Source organism: Triturus cristatus, chromosome 3_1, assembly GCF_964204655.1.
Source record: "Triturus cristatus chromosome 3_1, aTriCri1.1, whole genome shotgun sequence".
NCBI classification, from domain to species: domain Eukaryota; kingdom Metazoa; phylum Chordata; class Amphibia; order Caudata; family Salamandridae; genus Triturus; species Triturus cristatus.
The window spans coordinates 526,393,304-526,411,215 of NC_140583.1; positions in this window are offsets into that span (position 1 = coordinate 526,393,304).

Sequence of the window (17,912 nt, forward strand, 5' to 3'; positions counted from 1 at the left end):
CCTCTGGTGATGTGCTGGTCCCAGCAGAACGTTTTGCCTTGCTTTGCCTCTGCCCCCCTTTCCCCTGTTTACTAGGTGTTACCCCTACAGTGCCCTTCGCCCCCTGCTTCACTGGGCTTGGAATGGGAGTCGAGGTGGTTGGTGATACTGTCTTTGAGCCCTTCCTAGGTGTACCCTTGGCATGCACCACCTCCTTGGTGGGCATAGACACTGTACGATTATCTTTGCGCGATCCTTTAGAGGTAGGAGAGTCCTGGGATGGGGATGCCACTGAGGCATGTGTGCCTGAGGTCTGCTGCTTTGCTAATTGTCCACTGGTGTTACCTGACAGGCTTTTCTCCCTGCGCTCTGGGGTGCCTTTGGTCTTCTGTGGGGATGGTGTCTGCGCACGGGACCGCTTGGGTTGCTGCTGCTGTGTGCTCCATGTACTGTATCGTCGGAATGTATGCCCTCCATGAAAGCAACCAACTGGGCCAATTTCTTGTCGTGGTCAATGAAGGCATTGAGGAGAGCTGTCTGCCCTACGCACTAAAGGTCCACAGACTCAGCACTGATGGCAGCAGGGGGGACAGGGGCAGGGACAGCGGTGCCAGGGGTGAAGGACACTCTTCCCCTCTTACTGAGGCGGACAAGGGCAGCACCAGAGGAAGTGGCTGGGAGGGTTGGCAATGGCCGCTGTATGGTGGAAGCCGATGCAGGTTACCTGTTCCCTGTGCCCTCCAACATGGATGCATCCCCGCTGGCATTGGATGATGTGGTGCTTTGCGTCTCAGGCTGGGACTCCTTCAGCAGACTCTTGTCCCCCTCTAATGCGCTGGTGACATCTGTGTCACTGGGCTCCTGGGCAGCTGTGGTGCTAGTTTCACCCCCACTGGTGTCCGTCTCCTGTGCCTCTGTAACCGCAGGTGCTGCTGCATGGGAGAGAGAGATGTAGGGTCAGGTCAGTCGCAAAAACAGAACAAACATATGCAAGCAATGCATGACAAAAGTAGAGCAAATCTACATGTTGCATACCACCCTGTGCAATCACATCGTACCAACTCACTACACAGACTCAACCAGTGCGTGGAAACTGGAAACTCAGGCATGAGTTAGCCATGTGAAGACCACACAGCACAACACCCTGCTTGTGGCTCTTGTGGCTCTGTTCAGACACACAACTAGTTCTGAGCACATCCATGAGAAGCTGCACAGGCAAGGGCAAAACAGCAGTGAACAACAAGGCCAGTGGCCTGGGCAGAGAGCAGAGCATGTCCATGAGAAGCTGCACAGGTAAGGGTCCAACACAGCAGTGAACAGCAAGGTCAGTGGGCATAACAAACTGCAGACTGAGTCCATTAGAAGCTGCACAGGAAATGTGTGCGGCTGTACCTTTCCATGGTCAGCAACACAGTCAGGGGGCAACAATGTGCAGTACAGGCCCACCTGTGTGAGGCACAGGTGTGTGAGGGTGACTAACACTCAGACTTGGCTGTCAGGCGGACTGGGAGCTGACTGTGTCTCGGGGACTGTTGGGGCACTTAAAGGGGGAGAGAGTGGAACAGCTAAGATAGAGCTATCAGTGGCTTGGCAAGCTGGAGGGCTGTTTGGAACAGGTGGTGTAGTGGCACGTGGAGGTGGAGTCATGCAGACGGGAGTTACGGTGTGGCTGGGAGATTGTGGAGGGGTGCCCTTCCACTTCTTGGGGATCCTAAATGGCTTGCCTGACTTGGGATCAATGGGAAGTGGTGTGGGCACAACAGGCACACACACCACCACTGCTGCAGCAGGTGCAGGCGCTGGCAGCCCCTCTGGTGATGTGCTGGACCCAGCGGAACGCTTTGCCTTGCTTTGCCTCTGCCCCCCCTTCCCCTGTTTACTAGGTGTTACCCCTACAGTGCCCTTCGGCCCCTGCTTCACTGGGCTTGGAATGGGAGTCGAGGTGGTTGGTGATACTGTCTTTGAGCCCTTCCTAGGTGTACTCTTGGCATGCACCACCTCCTTGGTGGGCATAGACACTGTACGATTATCTTTGCGCGATGCTTTAGAGGCAGGAGAGTCCTGGGATGGGGAGGCCACTGAGGCATGTGTGCCTGAGGTCTGCTGCTTTGCTAATTGTCCACTGGTGTCACCTGACAGGCTTTTCTCCCTGCGCTCTGGGGTGCCTTTGGTCTTCTGTGGGGATGGTGTCTGCGCACGGGACCGCTTGGGTTGCTGCTGCTGTGTGCTCCATGTACTGTATCGTCGGAATGTATGCCCTCCATGAAAGCAACCAACTGGGCCAATTTCTTGTCGTGGTCAATGAAGGCATTGAGGAGAGCTGTCTGCCCTACGCACTAAAGGTCCACAGACTCAGCACTGATGGCAGCAGGGGGGACAGGGGCAGGGACAGCGGTGCCAGGGGTGAAGGACACTCTTCCCCTCTTACTGAGGCGGACAAGGGCAGCACCAGAGGAAGTGGCTGGGAGGGTGGGCAATGGCCGCTGTATGGTGGAAGCCGATGCAGAGTCCCTGTTCCCTGTGCCCTCCAACATGGATGCATCCCCGCTGGCATTGGATGATGTGGTGCTTTGCGTCTCAGGCTGGGACTCCTCCAGCAGACTCTTGTCCCCCTCTAATGCGCTGGTGACATCTGTGTCACTGGGCTCCTGGGCAGCTGTGGTGCTAGTTTCACCCCCACTGGTGTCCGTCTCCTGTGCCTCTGTAACCACAGGTGCTGCTGCATGGGAGAGAGAGATGTAGGGTCAGGTCAGTCGCAAAAACAGAACAAACATATGCAGGCAATGCATGACAAAAGTAGAGCAAATCTACATGTTGCATACCACCCTGTGCAATCACATCGTACCAACTCACTACACAGACTCAACCAGTGCGTGGAAACTGGAAACTCAGGCATGAGTTAGCCATGTGAAGACCACACAGCACAACACCCTGCTTGTGGCTCTTGTGGCTCTGTTCAGACACACAACTAGTTCTGAGCACATCCATGAGAAGCTGCACAGGCAAGGGCAAAACAGCAGTGAACAACAAGGCCAGTGGCCTGGGCAGAGCGCAGAGCATGTCCATGAGAAGCTGCACAGGTAAGGGTCCAACACAGCAGTGAACAGCAAGGTCAGTGGGCATAACAAACTGCAGACTGAGTCCATGAGAAGCTGCACAGGAAATGTGGGCGGCTGTACCTTTCCATGGTCAGCAACACAGTCAGGGGGCAACAATGTGCAGTACAGGCCCACCTGTGTGATACACAGGTGTGTGAGGGTGACTAACACTCAGACTTGGCTGTCAGGCGGACTGGGAGCTGACTGTGTCTCGGGGACTGCTGGGGCACTTAAAGGGGGAGAGAGTGGAACAGCTAAGATAGAGCTATCAGTGGCTTGGCAAGCTGGAGGGCTGTTTGGACCAGGTGGTGTAGTGGCACGTGGAGGTGGAATCATGCAGACAGGAGTTACGGTATGGCTGGGAGATTGTGGAGGGGTGCCCTTCCACTTCTTGGGGATCCTAAATGGCTTGCCTGACTTGGGATCAATGGGAAGTGGTGTGGGCACAACAGGCACACACACCACCACTGCTGCAGCAGGTGCTGGCAGCCCCTCTGGTGATGTGCTGGACCCAGCGGAACGCTTTGCCTTGCTTTGCCTCTGCCCCCCCTTCCCCTGTTTACTAGGTGTTACCCCTACAGTGCCCTTCGGCCTCTGCTTCACTGGGCTTGGAATGGGAGTCGAGGTGGTTGGTGATACTGTCTTTGAGCCCTTCCTAGGTGTACCCTTGGCATGCACCACCTCCTTGGTGGGCATAGACACTGTACGATTATCTTTGCGCGATGCTTTAGAGGCAGGAGAGTCCTGGGATGGGGATGCCACTGAGGCATGTGTGCCTGAGGTCTGCTGCTTTGCTAATTATCCACTGGTGTCACCTGACAGGCTTTTCTCCCTGCGCTCTGGGGTGCCTTTGGTCTTCTGTGGGGATGGTGTCTGCGCACGGGACCGCTTGGGTTGCTGCTGCTGTGTGCTCCATGTACTGTATCGTCGGAATGTATGCCCTCCATGAAAGCAACCACCTGGGCCAATTTCTTGTTGTGGTCAATGAAGGCATTGAGGAGAGCTGTCTGCCCTACGCACTAAAGGTCTACAGACTCAGCACTGATGGCAGCAGGGGGGACAGGGGCAGGGACAGCGGTGCCAGGGGTGAAGGACACTCTTCTCCTCTTACTGAGGCGGACAAGAGCAGCACCAGAGGAAGTGGCTGGGAGGGTGGGCAATGGCCGCTGTATGGTGAAAGCCGATGCAGAGTCCCTGTTCCCTGTGCCCTCCAACATGGATGCATCCCCGCTGGCATTGGATGATGTGGTGCCTTGCGTCTCAGGCTGGGACTCCTCCAGCAGACTCTTGTCCCCCTCTAATGCGCTGGTGACATCTGTGTCACTGGGCTCCTGGGCAGCTGTGGTGCTAGTTTCATCCCCACTGGTGTCCGTCTCCTGTGCCTCTGTAACCACAGGTGCTGCTGCATGGGAGAGAGAGATGTAGGGTCAGGTCAGTCGCAAAAACAGAACAAACATATGCAAGCAATGCATGACAAAAGTAGAGCAAATCTACATGTTGCATACCACCCTGTGCAATCACATCGTACCAACTCACTACACAGACTCAACCAGTGCTTGGAAACTGGAAACTCAGGCATGAGTGAGCCATGTGAAGACCACACAGCATAACACCCTGCGTGTGGCTCTTGTGGCTCTGTTCAGACACACAACTAGTTCTGAGCACAACTAGGGACATGATGGGGGCACAGTACTTGTTGCCAATGACAGAATTGGATGAAACAGGAGGGGACAACACAGACCCAGACGACAACATGGCAGTCCACAATGGACATTAGCCCATGCCACCCACCATGTTGTACCTTAGGAACAATAGAATGCTGCACATTGCTTTAAGATGTCTAGCCCTTCCTAAATATGGTTGCATGCAATGGACGCATTGATGTACGCACAGTCAGATTGGGCACACTGCCGTTCCCTCCCATGGGATTCCCAAGACTACACCAATGCAGAAGAAACCTGAAGAGCCCAACTCAGAATGTAATGTGAAGGCACAGCATCCAAATCTACTTTGCAAGTACATGTAGGGCAAATGCATGCCACAGGCACCCAGGCAAGCAGCCACTTACATGCCACAGCATCACACTACCAACATCACAGAGGCCAGCACTGGCACAGGCTCTGTACACATGCAGCCACTCCCATCCAAAGTCAGACTCCCCAAATGCTCACCACAGGCTTGCTGCTGATGCTTCTTCAAACGTGCATCCAGCTCAGGCTGTGTCACTGCCAAGATGCGCCCCATTAGTGGTGTCATGCTGCGCCGTGCCAGATGCCCAGGGCGAGGAAGCAGCCCCAGGGTCATCTCCGACACATTCTTTGCCAGCCGGCTGATGTCGTCCTATCTCTTGTGGCAGTGGGTGAGCCATCGGTTTGAGACCCCCAGGGCTCGCACCTTCGCTGCAATGGCCCTCCACACAGCCTTACGCTGGTGTACCTTGAGTTGCAGGCATGGGAGACAAGAGGGAGAAATGATCAGGAACACAGTACTATGTACTATCTGTATGGCAGCAAGATACAACATAATCACATATCCAACGATAGGTCAATCAGAGACTATAGTACAGCCCACATGGGACCCCTACATGGAAAAGCTGATGTTAAAGCATGCAGGTGTGAGGGGGAACACAGTCCCTGCACATTTCACACACATGCAGGATGCCAGCACTGAAACACCAATATAGCCTGCCCACATCTCCAGTCCATTGTTTGGTTGAGCAACACATACATCACATGTCAACCTGTGTTTGTGAGTGGACTCACTGTGTCCAAGACTGCGCAGCCATCAATGTTCCTGTCTTGTGAATATTTGAATGTGTCATGGTGGTCACATGGATGGACATGAGATCACAAATCCAATATGTCAATCACAAGGGCAGTTGTGTGCAAACCACAGTGCTGAGTTGGACCATAGCTGGAGTGATATGTGACAAGACCGATGTCATACTCTGTGAGTTGTCCTTGTCTTTGTAGGCAGGGACTGTGCAGGCCAGCTGGGCTCACACTGAGATGGACTACAGTGGCACACACAGACATCCAGCCAAGCAATCACTGTCCTGACTACAGCATGAACAACCTTCTGTGTCACTGTATGGCTGACAACACAACACAGGTCACTCATACATACATGTGCATGGAGGGAAAGCTGTGGCACTGGGTGCACACACCCTCCCACTGGAGACAGCATGTCAGGCAGTGCATGACACTACCCCACACTCCCAGGCACATACTGCATCAGTCAACTCCATGTGTGGCCTCCCTGCCCTACCACACCACTGTTGAAGACTTACCACAACATTTGGGGCACCATATTGCCTTGGGTACTGTGTTAGCACCTCGTCCACCAGGACCTCCAGCTCCTCGCTTGTGAAGGGATTGGCACGGATCTTCTCTGTCCTTGCCATCACTGTGGACGTGAGACAACAGCAGGGGACTTTGGTGGCGAGGGTTCCCAGGCTGCAGTCCCTGGAGGCAGCAGCAGGTGAGGGGTCTCAGGCAGCAGTCCCTGGAGGCAGCAGCAGGTGAGGGGTCACAGGCAGCAGTCCCTGGAGGCAGCAGCAGGTGAGGTGTCTCAGGCAGCAGGCTTTGTGAGCAGTGGCAATGTGAGGCTCACTCCCACATATATAGCCCCCTGGGGTAGTTTCAAAGGTGCCAAGCTGCAGCAATTGGTGGTCCAGGTCGGCCTCTTTCAAATGCATCCAATGACCGCCTCCGCGTTGGCGGAGCACGCCTACCGTGATCTTCAAAATTGCCATTATGTCACCACAATCATGGCTCCCATTGGCTGTAAGGGCATGCTTCATGGCGGTGATACAACGCTGGGGCCCGGGGTGCGCTACCGCGATGGTGCATCTTTCAAATGCAGCCAATGACGCCTCCGCGGTGGCGGAGCACGCCTACCGCAATCTTCAAAATTGCATCATGCCACCGCTATCGAGCTTTGCATTGGCTCTAGGGCGAGCTCTATGGCGGTGTAACACCACAGGGGCCCTGTGCACTACCGCGATTTTAGTGGTGGGGCATGCCAACCATTTCCACATGTCTCCATGCCTATGACTACCGCACATGTGTGAATGGGGGTGCTGGTGACACACCGTCAGTGCCAGGCGGTAGCTATCGTGATATGGGTGCCATGCATTGACACAAGGCACCACCATTCTGGCGGCGGAGCATGCCAACCACCATTTCCACATGTCTCCATGCCTATGACTACCGCACTTGTGTGAATGGGGGTGCTGGTGACACACCGCCGGTGCCAGGTGGTAGCTATCGCAATATGGGTGCCATGCATTGACACGAGGCACCACCATTCTGGCTGCGGAGCATGCCAACCGCCATTTCCACATGTCTCCATGCCTATGGCTACTGCACTTGTGTGAATGGGGGTGCTGGTGACACACTGCCAGAGCCAGGCGGTAGCTACCATGATATGGGTGCCATGCATTGACACAAGGCACCGCGATTCTGGCAGCAGAGCATGCCAACCGCCATTTCCACATCTCCATGCCTATGACTACCGCACTTGTGTGAATGGGGGTGCTGGTGACACACCTCCAGGGCCAGGTGGTAGCTACCACGATATGGGTGCCATAGAATGGCAATGGCCATCTGTCAAACATCAACAGTGCACAGTGCCAACATGTTCAATGGCACATCATTGTGCACACGATGCCAATGTTCAATTTACTCCACTGATGGCTACACATGCCATGGTTGTGTGTGTGTGTAATATAGATTTGCCTGTACCCACTCAAATGTCACCTAAGGATTTGATGCTGGTGTCGGCAGGACAGTGTAGTCCTGGACTGTACAATGTGTACACATGTCAATGTGTTGAGGTCCAGTGACAATCACAGCAATGCTCGTCTTGATGAATGTTGATGTATTTAGCATTGCCTCTCATGTCTGCTCATGAACACATTCATCATTCCAGCACCGACTGTGGTCATTTTGTGGTGGATGTGTGCCAGGTTGTAATGACACATTAAGGTGTGACCAGTACAGCAGCTAGGTATGAGACAGTGGTTTTGATTAGTTACACATATGTTGGATGCTAGACTCCCAGGCATGCACATGTGTACTATGGCCATATCCCTATGTGCATTCACATTGCCAAAGGTGGTGTTTGAGGTATTTGTCTTGTGTAAGTGGACATGTTTGCCCTTTGTGTAGCTGAAGGTGTCCCTCCATGTAAGCTGGTCTGTTAGTCACTATAGATGTCAGTCATTGCTGTCATTGTGTCATCCAGAACGTGATATGCTGTGCACATCTCATGACGTATTGCATTGACATGTGTCCACTATCATCTCCAATAGGAGGAGGCCAAATTTGTCTCATCACTTGACGGTGCTGGAGGACATGGAGGATGTTGCGATCGTACGCAAAGGCCGCCTGGACAGAGCCACCCTGAAAACCCTTTGTGATCTGTTGGAGCCCCACCTGCATTCACACAGGACATATCCAACAGCTTTCACCCCTACTTATAAGGTGATGGCAGCCCTGCATTTTTTTGCCACTGGATCATTCCAGGAGACTGTGGCCGGGTGCTGGTGGGATGTCACAACCGATGTTCAGCATGGTGCTGTGTGATGTAATGTCCGCCATGATGCTATACAAGGACAGATACATCCATTTCCCCAGGAGTGCTGAACTGCCAGCTGTGAAGGGAGACTTCTATCCCCTTGGACACATTGCCAATGTTGTTGGGGCCATTGATTGCATCCATGTCGCTCTTGTGCCACCACAGGCAAGTAAGCACATTTACCGCAATCGCAAGCATTACCACTCCATCAATGTGCAGGTGGTGTGCCTGGCAGATATGACCATCTCGCAGGTATGTGCCAAATTCCCAGGCTCAACCCACGACTCCTACATCCTGCGGAACAGCATAGTGCCCCAGCTGATGACTAATCTTCTTCCAGAGTGTGCATGGATTGTGGGTGAGTAGGCCTAATCGTGTGGTGTGCTGTGTGTGTGACCTGCTGCCCTGAGACTCTGCGACGTTGCAATGTCTATTTATGTTTGTCATACCTAGGTGACTCTGCATATCCCAACCGTCCCTGGTTGCTGAGCCCACTGCAGAATCCCAGGTCCCTGGCTGAAGTCCGCTACAATAAGGCCCATGGGAGGACACGTCGTGTGGTGGAGCATACTTTTGCCCTGCACAAGTCACGTTTCCGGTGCCTGGACAAGACCGGAGGTGCACTGGCATACTCGCCCAGGAAGGTGTGTCAGATTGTAGTGGCATGCTGCATGCTCCACAACCTAGCCATTCGCAAGGAGATTCCCCTGCTCCTGGATGATGGTGAGGACCCAAGGCCCCAGCCTGCAAACCAAGCCGTGTCCAGTGATGAGGACAGTGGAGAGGAGGAAGGTGTTGACCTGCGTGAACAGCTCATCACCCCCTACTTCACTTGACAGTGGGTGTCAATGTGCAACATACCCATTGTCTGATGATATTGCTGTTGTCATGAAGGGGCATGTGAGAATTGTAGCATCAGCCAGTTGTAGACTCAGTGGTGGTTGGAAATGTTTCTAGGACATGTCATTTGGTATCATCAACGGGAGGTGTATGTTGACACTTGGTGGCCATTGTGACATATGCATGTTGGGTTATCCTGGTGTTAGCGCTTGCGTGATGTCTGTGATACCACACCCAGACCAGTGACAGTTGTTCTGTTGTGTTTCCCTAGGGGCCTTCGACTTCTCCTTGCCTATATACAGAACATGCTCCTGGTACATTGTGATCATGTTGAAGACTGTACACACTTCAATAAAGATGGAGCAGACACAACAACATGTGTGTGAGGATATTTTATTTACTATGGTGAGATGCCAGGGGGGTGTATATTTCCATTGGGGGAGCAGTGAGTTGACAGTCGTGGTAGATGAGATGGTCGAGTAGTCACCACATTGCTGTGGTGACACAGTCCAACAGACAGATGCCATTCACAAGGCAGTGTGGGGAAGGACAGTCCAAAGAGTCAATGCAGTGGTGGAGAGGGTTGCCTTCAAGGCTGGCCCCGTGACTGGCATCTGGCAGGTACTTGGCCTCCAGATACTCCCAGGGTCTTCTTGGGACGGCCACTTCGACGTCTGGCAGGGGGGCCCTGTTGCAGGGCCAGTGGGGTCTGAGGACTCACCCCTCTCTGTGGGCGCAGGGGAGGATGGTGAACTGTCATTGTGCAGCCCACCAGAGGGAGGCAGAGGTGTTGTCTGGGGCACATGCCTGTCCCTCAGTACCGCCACTTGCTGGCCCAAGAGGTCCACGATTTGTCCCATGTGGCTGTCGATGGACCACATCAGCAAGATGAGCTCTTGCAACAGATCGTCTGACCGGCCCGTTCATCCCTGGGCCTGTTCGTATGCACCCAGGACTCTGGTGATGTGTTCCAGGGAGTGGGTCCCAGCCTCCTGGTGTTCCTGGGTGACCCTGCCCCTCCCACCTGCCCTGCTGTCACAGACCTGTTGCCTCACCACTGTGGGTACCCGCATCCTCTCCCTGCCCTCCTCCATTGGTGGTGTGTGCTGGGCATCCTCTGGGACAGGGAGGGTGTGGCAGGCAGCACTGGTGTCGGTGGTGGCCGCACAGGCTGTGACAGCAGGGGTTTGCTGTGGAGTTGTTGTTGCCGCTGATGTGGTGGGGGGACGCTGGGGTCCTGGGACCTGTTGCTCCCTGGCACACCAGATGGGCCGGCCTCGAGCTCATCGTCCACGGAATCCTAGGAGTCAACATCCGAGAGTCCATGTACCGGGGGGGGGGGGAGACTGGCTCTGCAGGTTGCTGGTGTTGTCCTCTGCAGTGAGTTCTTGGTCGCCTGTGGGTCAGATGTTAAATGGTCATTGCAGTGCACCCAGCAAGCTTTGTGTTAGCTGTGTGTCATTCACTTTTTGTAGACTGCACAATTGACATATCACATTGTTGTCTATGTGCAGTACTGTGCTTCCTGATATGATGCAGTGGTACAAGCATTACTTGTCCATGGTGCGAGGTGTCAAGGCATACCCATGCAAAGCGTGCACTATTGACGTTTACAGGGACTTGTTGCCATCTAGGGCCTGGCACAACATGTGTTTAATTGTGGACTCATAATTTATTTGTCTGACCTAGCTGACGTCACATCTGGCCATGGACTGGCCATTGTAATCTCCTGCATCCCTTTGTCCTGTCATGTGCATATCTTGATTTGTGCCACCACACATGCTTTCATATTTTTAGAATGGTCCTTGTTGCACTTGCCCCATGGTGATGAACATGTAACTAGTTGCTGTGCATGAATGTGCCCAGGCCTTCTTCTACTTGTGCGTTGGTGTGTCACACTTTGATGGTTGTGACAGTTTCCTTAGCTTACCTGTGTGCACACTGTGGTTGGCAATGGGGTAGGTATGCCTGTTTGTGCAATGAGAGGGCTGGTGTTGTCATATGGCACCATTTTGTTTGTGAAAAATGGGTGGGTGCATGTACTGGCTACCTACCTGTGAGTTTTTTTGGTGTACTGCAATGGCTTCCAACTGCTCCTGGGTGGGGTGGGGGAGGGCTCCATCCTGCTGAGGTGTGGGACAGAGGGAATGTTGGGAGTAGGAGTGCAACCCTCCCAGACACAAACACCCTCCCAGGGAAGATGGCTACCTACCTGTAAGTTTGATGAGGGTTGTGTAATGGCTGACACATGCTTCTGGGTGGGGTGGTGGGAGGGCTCCATCCTGCTCAGGTGTGGGACAGGGGGCATGGTGGGAGAAGTGGTGCAGGCCCCCCACCCCAGACACCCTCATTGTGAAGATGGCTACCTACCTGTAAGTTTGTTTGGTGTACTGCAATGGCTTCCAACTGCTCCTGGGTGGGGTGGGGGAGGGCTCCATCCTGCTGAGGTGTGGGACAGAGAGAATGTTGGGAGTAGTAGTGCAGCCCTCCCAGACACAAACACCCTCCCAGGGAAGATGGCTACCTACCTGTAAGTTTGATGAGGGTTGTGTAATGGCTGACACATGCTCCTGGGTGGAGTGGGGGAGGGGTCCATCCTGCTCTGGTATGGGCCAGGGGGCCTGGTGGTTATTGTAGTGCTGTCTGCCTGTACACATGCCCCCATGGTTATGTTGTTAGCTATGTTTGGGGTGAATGGGAGTGGGTGAATGTTGGATCTGTGAGCCATGTTTTTGTGAGTGTGTGGTACAGATGGATGGTATGTGTCCTAGGTGGTGTAGCTTTGTAGTTGTGCAAGGCAGTACATTGCAGAGTGGCGGTAGTCATTTGTTTGTACTTACCAGCCTCCACTCCACCGGCTACTCCTGTGAGACTCTCTGGATGGAGTATGGCAAACACCTTCTCTTTCCCATTGTGTGAATGGTTTTGGTGGATTGGGAGGGCCACCGCCAGCCCTCTGAGCCAGCTCACAGTTCTTGCTCCTCTCCTTGACCACCCCCTTCAGATCATGCCAATGTTCATGATGTCCTTTTTTGATCTTGGGGTGGTCCCTACTGCATTGACCCTTTGGACTATCCTAGCCCACATTTGTGTCCTTGTGGCTAATGGTGTCTGTTGGACCAGGGTACCAAAAAGCTGTGGTTCTACTCAGACTATCTCAACTACCATGACCTTCAACTCACTCAGTGAATTTGGGCACTTTGGGCATGGTGTGTGGTGTGCAAAGTGATTGTGGGTGCAGGAGTGTGAGTGGTGGTTGTGGTTGTGCTGTGTATGGTGTGTGTTGTGCAGGGGGTTAGTTGTGCTGGTGTGGAGGTGGTGGTGGTGCAGTGTGTGGTGTGGCTGGTGATGTTGTGTCCTTTGACTCTCCTGTCAGCTGGGGTATGTGTCCCTTCTCGCCTGGAGTTTTGCAAGAGATTGTGGTCAGGGAAGGGGCTGGTTTTATACTCAACTATGTGGGTGTGTCCAATTGGGGTGTTGCTGACAGGTGTGTTGTCATGGGATTTGTTTTTTTCGTTTTGCCATGTGGTTGTGTCATTGGGGTGTGTTTTGTGTATTTGGGAGGCATGTCTAGTTTTCGGTGTGCACTTTTTGGCCTTCTTGTGGGGTTTTTGCTTCGTCTGCCATATTTTTGAAGGTTCGTCCGCCGTGGTGGCTGTGCTTCAGCTCTTCTACTGGCTCTCCCATTCATCCCATTGTGTGACCGCGGCAGTCGGAGACGGAGGTACGTACCGCGGAACCATCGGGGATATACTTATTTCCAGTGCGGTGTCTCCGCTATACTTGCGGCGGGTTGATATTTTACCGCCGTGATTCCAACTGCCGCGGACGGATTTCGGCCATCTCTGCCCGCTACGGGCGGTTATTCTTGCCTTGTACCCCCGCGGTTGGATTTTTTAGGCGGTTAATGCTAATTTGGCCGCCGGTTTTTCCACGGGGTCGGCGGGCGGTTGTTTTCCACTTCCATGGCGGTCGGGGTGTTTTAACACCCACCATCCTAATGGACCTCTTAGTCTTAAGAATGGAAGAGAAAGCAAGGAAGAGCCTGCTGACTGCCCATTAGAGAGTAAAAAGCCAGGTCTTTAAGGCATGCAAGATGAAGCATGAGAGTGAAGACTGGAGATCGAATGGGGAAGCGAGTTCCACAGCTTGGATGCAGACACAGAAACGGCTCTACATCCCAATCTCAATTTTCTAAACCTAGGAGCAATTAGACAATGTTTGCCTGAGGATCGCAGCTGTCTAGAGGGAATGTAGTATTAAAATAGATTCCTGAGTTGTCCTGGACCTATATTGTCCAGACAAGGACAAGGAGTTAAGCAAGTTCCAAAAGAGAGCCGTTGACTTTTCTGTAAGTTGGGCGGAGCTCGCGGAGTTGCACTTCATGGAATCCTGCATAGTTGCTTGAAAACTCTGCAGAATTCCGCGGAGTTCCACGAGCAGGTGGAGTTATTAGTAAGTACCTGAATGGCTGCCACAATACCACTGTTGCCTATATTGGCCTATATTGGCCAGGGCCAGTGATGCAGTCAGGTGTGCAGGGTGAGCAGACTGGGCCTACCTTCAACACCTTGCTGTCACCGAGAGCACGTCACGTCACCCAGCAACTGGCACAGGCAGAGCCAGCGTCTCATAGCACACCCACAGTCCGGGTAACCAGCAGAGTAGAAGGAGGTCATTGTCAGTAGAGGTCAGCTGGCTGAGGGACCCCTCAGTGCCAGTAACCAACCAGCCAGCTCCAGCCTCAAGGTCGCTCCGGAAAGGGCGACTGCGATTTGCAACACCAGATTTTCCTCCTCTCTGCAGCTTCGACTAGGGGAGCAAGTCTGCTTATGGGTGAGAAGTGAACGCATCATGGTGACAACCATGTTTGGGTAAGGCAACCCTATTAGTGACTTCGCTCTCAGACCCACAAGGCCGTACGAAGAAACACAGCTGGTAAGCCATGCAGCCCCTTGTAGCTGCCGTCCTGTTCCTTAGAATAAGAATTATTGAGTTGTGGGCAAGATGGTGGCATGGCTACGTGCTCCCAGGTGGAGCTCTCCACACATCTAGCGGAGAATATTCCAGCTTATTTTCTGCCAGACCCCCTGGATGGTGGTGCTGGAGATCACATTGGGGCTTATAGTGAGGAGGCTGAAGTAGGCTCCTGGCGCTATGGGTGAGGGTCAGTGACCGATGAACTCCTGCTGTAGGCGGAGGTTTTATGCCAAACTCTTCGTTCCAAATTGAATGCAGAGTGGCAAAATCCCACAAACTCCCTCAGCAGAGCAGAGTGTGTCGCCCACATTTACTTTTCTGCACCTCATCTGCACCCACTATGCAATCATCTCATAAAGTTATATCAGCAACTTTAATATCACTCCGGCAATCATTTGAACATACCTGATAATGTACAAAATGACCTCTTGCATCAGACGAAAATTGGCACACCGTAACTGAATATGCCAGCATGACCTGATTGATCTGCCCTTGCTGGTGGTCACATGCTAAGGGTCGTTCTGGCCCTGCGTGTGTTTCTCCACTCCCAGCTCAGAGCCCAGAAATGCCTCACCACACTACCCTCGGAAGGAGGACACACCCCAGAGTTATAGTGCTCACAACATTACATTTCTCCACAACACAAATATATAGTTCACATTAGTCCATTACAGTGATGAGACGTGCTGGTAGGCAAATAGTTCATTGAGGTCCATTGGGGAGTAGCTACATTTATTGCCAAAGGAGCATCATGATTGGAGGAAGTTTGTGATATATGAATATGAGAGGTTGAAGTGTCAAGGAGCCTGTTTTAGGCGTAGGAAGATTTATTAATGAAATGTTCAGCAGGTGGTCTGGAATCACTTTCAGGACTTTCACAAACAGAATCCCCCCATATTGAGTCACAGCCTTCTCCATGATCAGTCATTATTTTGACACACTGATGAGTTTCAAGTGATGATGTGTCCATCCCTTCAGAAGGTAATCATGGAGTCACTTATGTCAATAATCACTTAAGGATGAGGGTCTAAGTTCAATTCTTCTTTCCGATGACTAAGTTATTTGGCAAGTACTAAGTCACCTTGCTGTGAGTGAGAAACCTAGGATGCTTGATATCTGTCTGCATATTGCTTCATCTTAGAGCTGTCCAGAGCATCTCTGCACCGCACCTCTTATTATGATATGCAAGACTTCAAGTCTACTCCACGGTGTGGAATGGTCACGCAGATTTTGTGCCCAAACATCAATTCAGAAGAGGACAAGTCTGTGCTACTATGACAAATGGCTCTATAGTCATGCAGTGTTTGGCACAAGACTTTAGACAGTGACTTGTTAATGAGATTAGCTACTTGCACAGCTTTCTTGAAAGTAGCCATAAAAAGTCTGGTCACCCCATTGGCCTGTCGACACAGGGATGTGACTTTTCAATGTTTAAAGTCTATTTTACTTGCAAAATATTTGAATTCTTTTTCTGAAAAGGGGCCCATTGTCTGGATATACAATAGCTGGAATGCCGAATGATAAAAATACTTTGTACAGTGCCGGAGTGGTGGTATCCGACGAAGTGCTGGGTGCAGCTATTACTTCAGGAAACCTGGAATATTCAATAATGAATATCAGGTGATGCCGACGTGTGGGTAAGGGTCCAAGGAAGTCAACAGCAACTTCTTTCCATATTTGCATTGGGATTGTGGACATCTGCAGAGGTACTAGATGTGCATCTTTGCTCAGCACTTGGTTGACTGTTTTCAATGCAATGATTTAGCTACAGAAACAACATCTTCTGCCTTAGGAGCCATTTTGTGGCCACTACTCGGAGAACTTCATGTGCAAGACCAAAGATGTGACTTTGTAGTGACCGTAGGATGACCAATAGTGTGGCCCACAAGAACAGTTCTTTTAGATGCTAAGCCAGCTCTTACTTTACATTTTTGAATGCCCATAGATCGTTCATTTTACTCAACGGATGAGACTTGTTGATCTTCACCAGTATTTTCCATCCCTGAGACGCTTTTACAGCCTTCAGCGCAGAAATAGTGGGGTCTTTTCTGAATGTGTATATTAACTCTCAATACTTTAGACCATAGGGATTTGACTACCAAATAACATACCACATGTGTTCCTCAGTTATAAAAGGAGCAGTTGATGAGCTTTCTAATGGAAAAGAGATATACCATTCACAATATTGTAGTCTTTTCCGCAACTGTGAATTATTTTAGGTCAGTAGCCCTGCAAATGTAAACCCCATCTGTCAAAGGGCAGGGGCATTTTGCCATTCGGGTTTCCAAATAACAACAGCAATGCTTGGTGGTCAGTCACAAGGGTGAAGTATTTCTATACAGGAGAAGGGTGTGCAGACAAAATATTGAGTTGGAAATTTCAAACTACAGAAAGAGTCCTAAATATTGCCAGTGAGAATATCGTGGTCAGGAATATCGATTTGAAGGTAAAAAATATTGTTTTTTTAAAATATGAAAGTCAATAATATTGTTTGGAAAAACATAGTTTAAAATATCGATTTTTTAAATTAGTGTTATGTATTTTATAATATATTTTAAATGTATGTGATGTCTTTTTTTGCATAGTATTGTTTATGTTTTTCAATATATGTGTTACATTTTTAGTAGTTATCAATTTTATTTTAATAAAATTTTGAATTTTTTAGTTCTGTAACGGGTTGTGGGTTTATGAGGGAATGGGGTGGGAAGTAATTTAATTATAATAAATTAATGATATGTATTTATTTATTTATTAATATTTATTTAATTGAGATTTTATAGTGTTAATTGTTGGAAGTAATTTATTTTGTATTAATTATTAAATTGCCGTTAATTAATTATTTGAAAATTAAATATGGAATTGTGTAATTAATTTTAGGTGCGGGTTGCGAAGTTTATAGGGGTAAAGGGTGGGAAGTAATGTATTTTTAATTAATTAATAAGTATTTAATTATTAATATTTGATTAATTGAAAAGTAAATATGGAAATTGTTTAATGAATTGTATGCGCGAGTTGTAAGGTTTATGGGGTAAAGGGTGGGAAGTACTTTATTTTTAATTAATTAATAATCAGCTGTTAATTATTAATATTTTATTAATTGAAAATTAAATATATGGGAATTGTGTAATTCATTTTAGGTGTGTGTTGTGGGGTTTATAGGGGTAAAGGGTGGGACGTTAATGACTTTTTCAGTGTTTTTTTTAAGGAATAGTATTTATTTAATTGATAATTAATTATGTTAATTATAGAAGTGTGTTTTATTTGTAATTTAGAAGTGGGTTGCGTGGTGGTATAGGGTAGGATGTAATAAAATAAATGTATGTAATAATGTTTTTGTTTATACATAATTTCCTATGAAAAATATTTGTTTGTTTGAAATAATATTTTTATATTTTATTTAATATAATATCTGCCGGTATTTGTGATATGTATTTA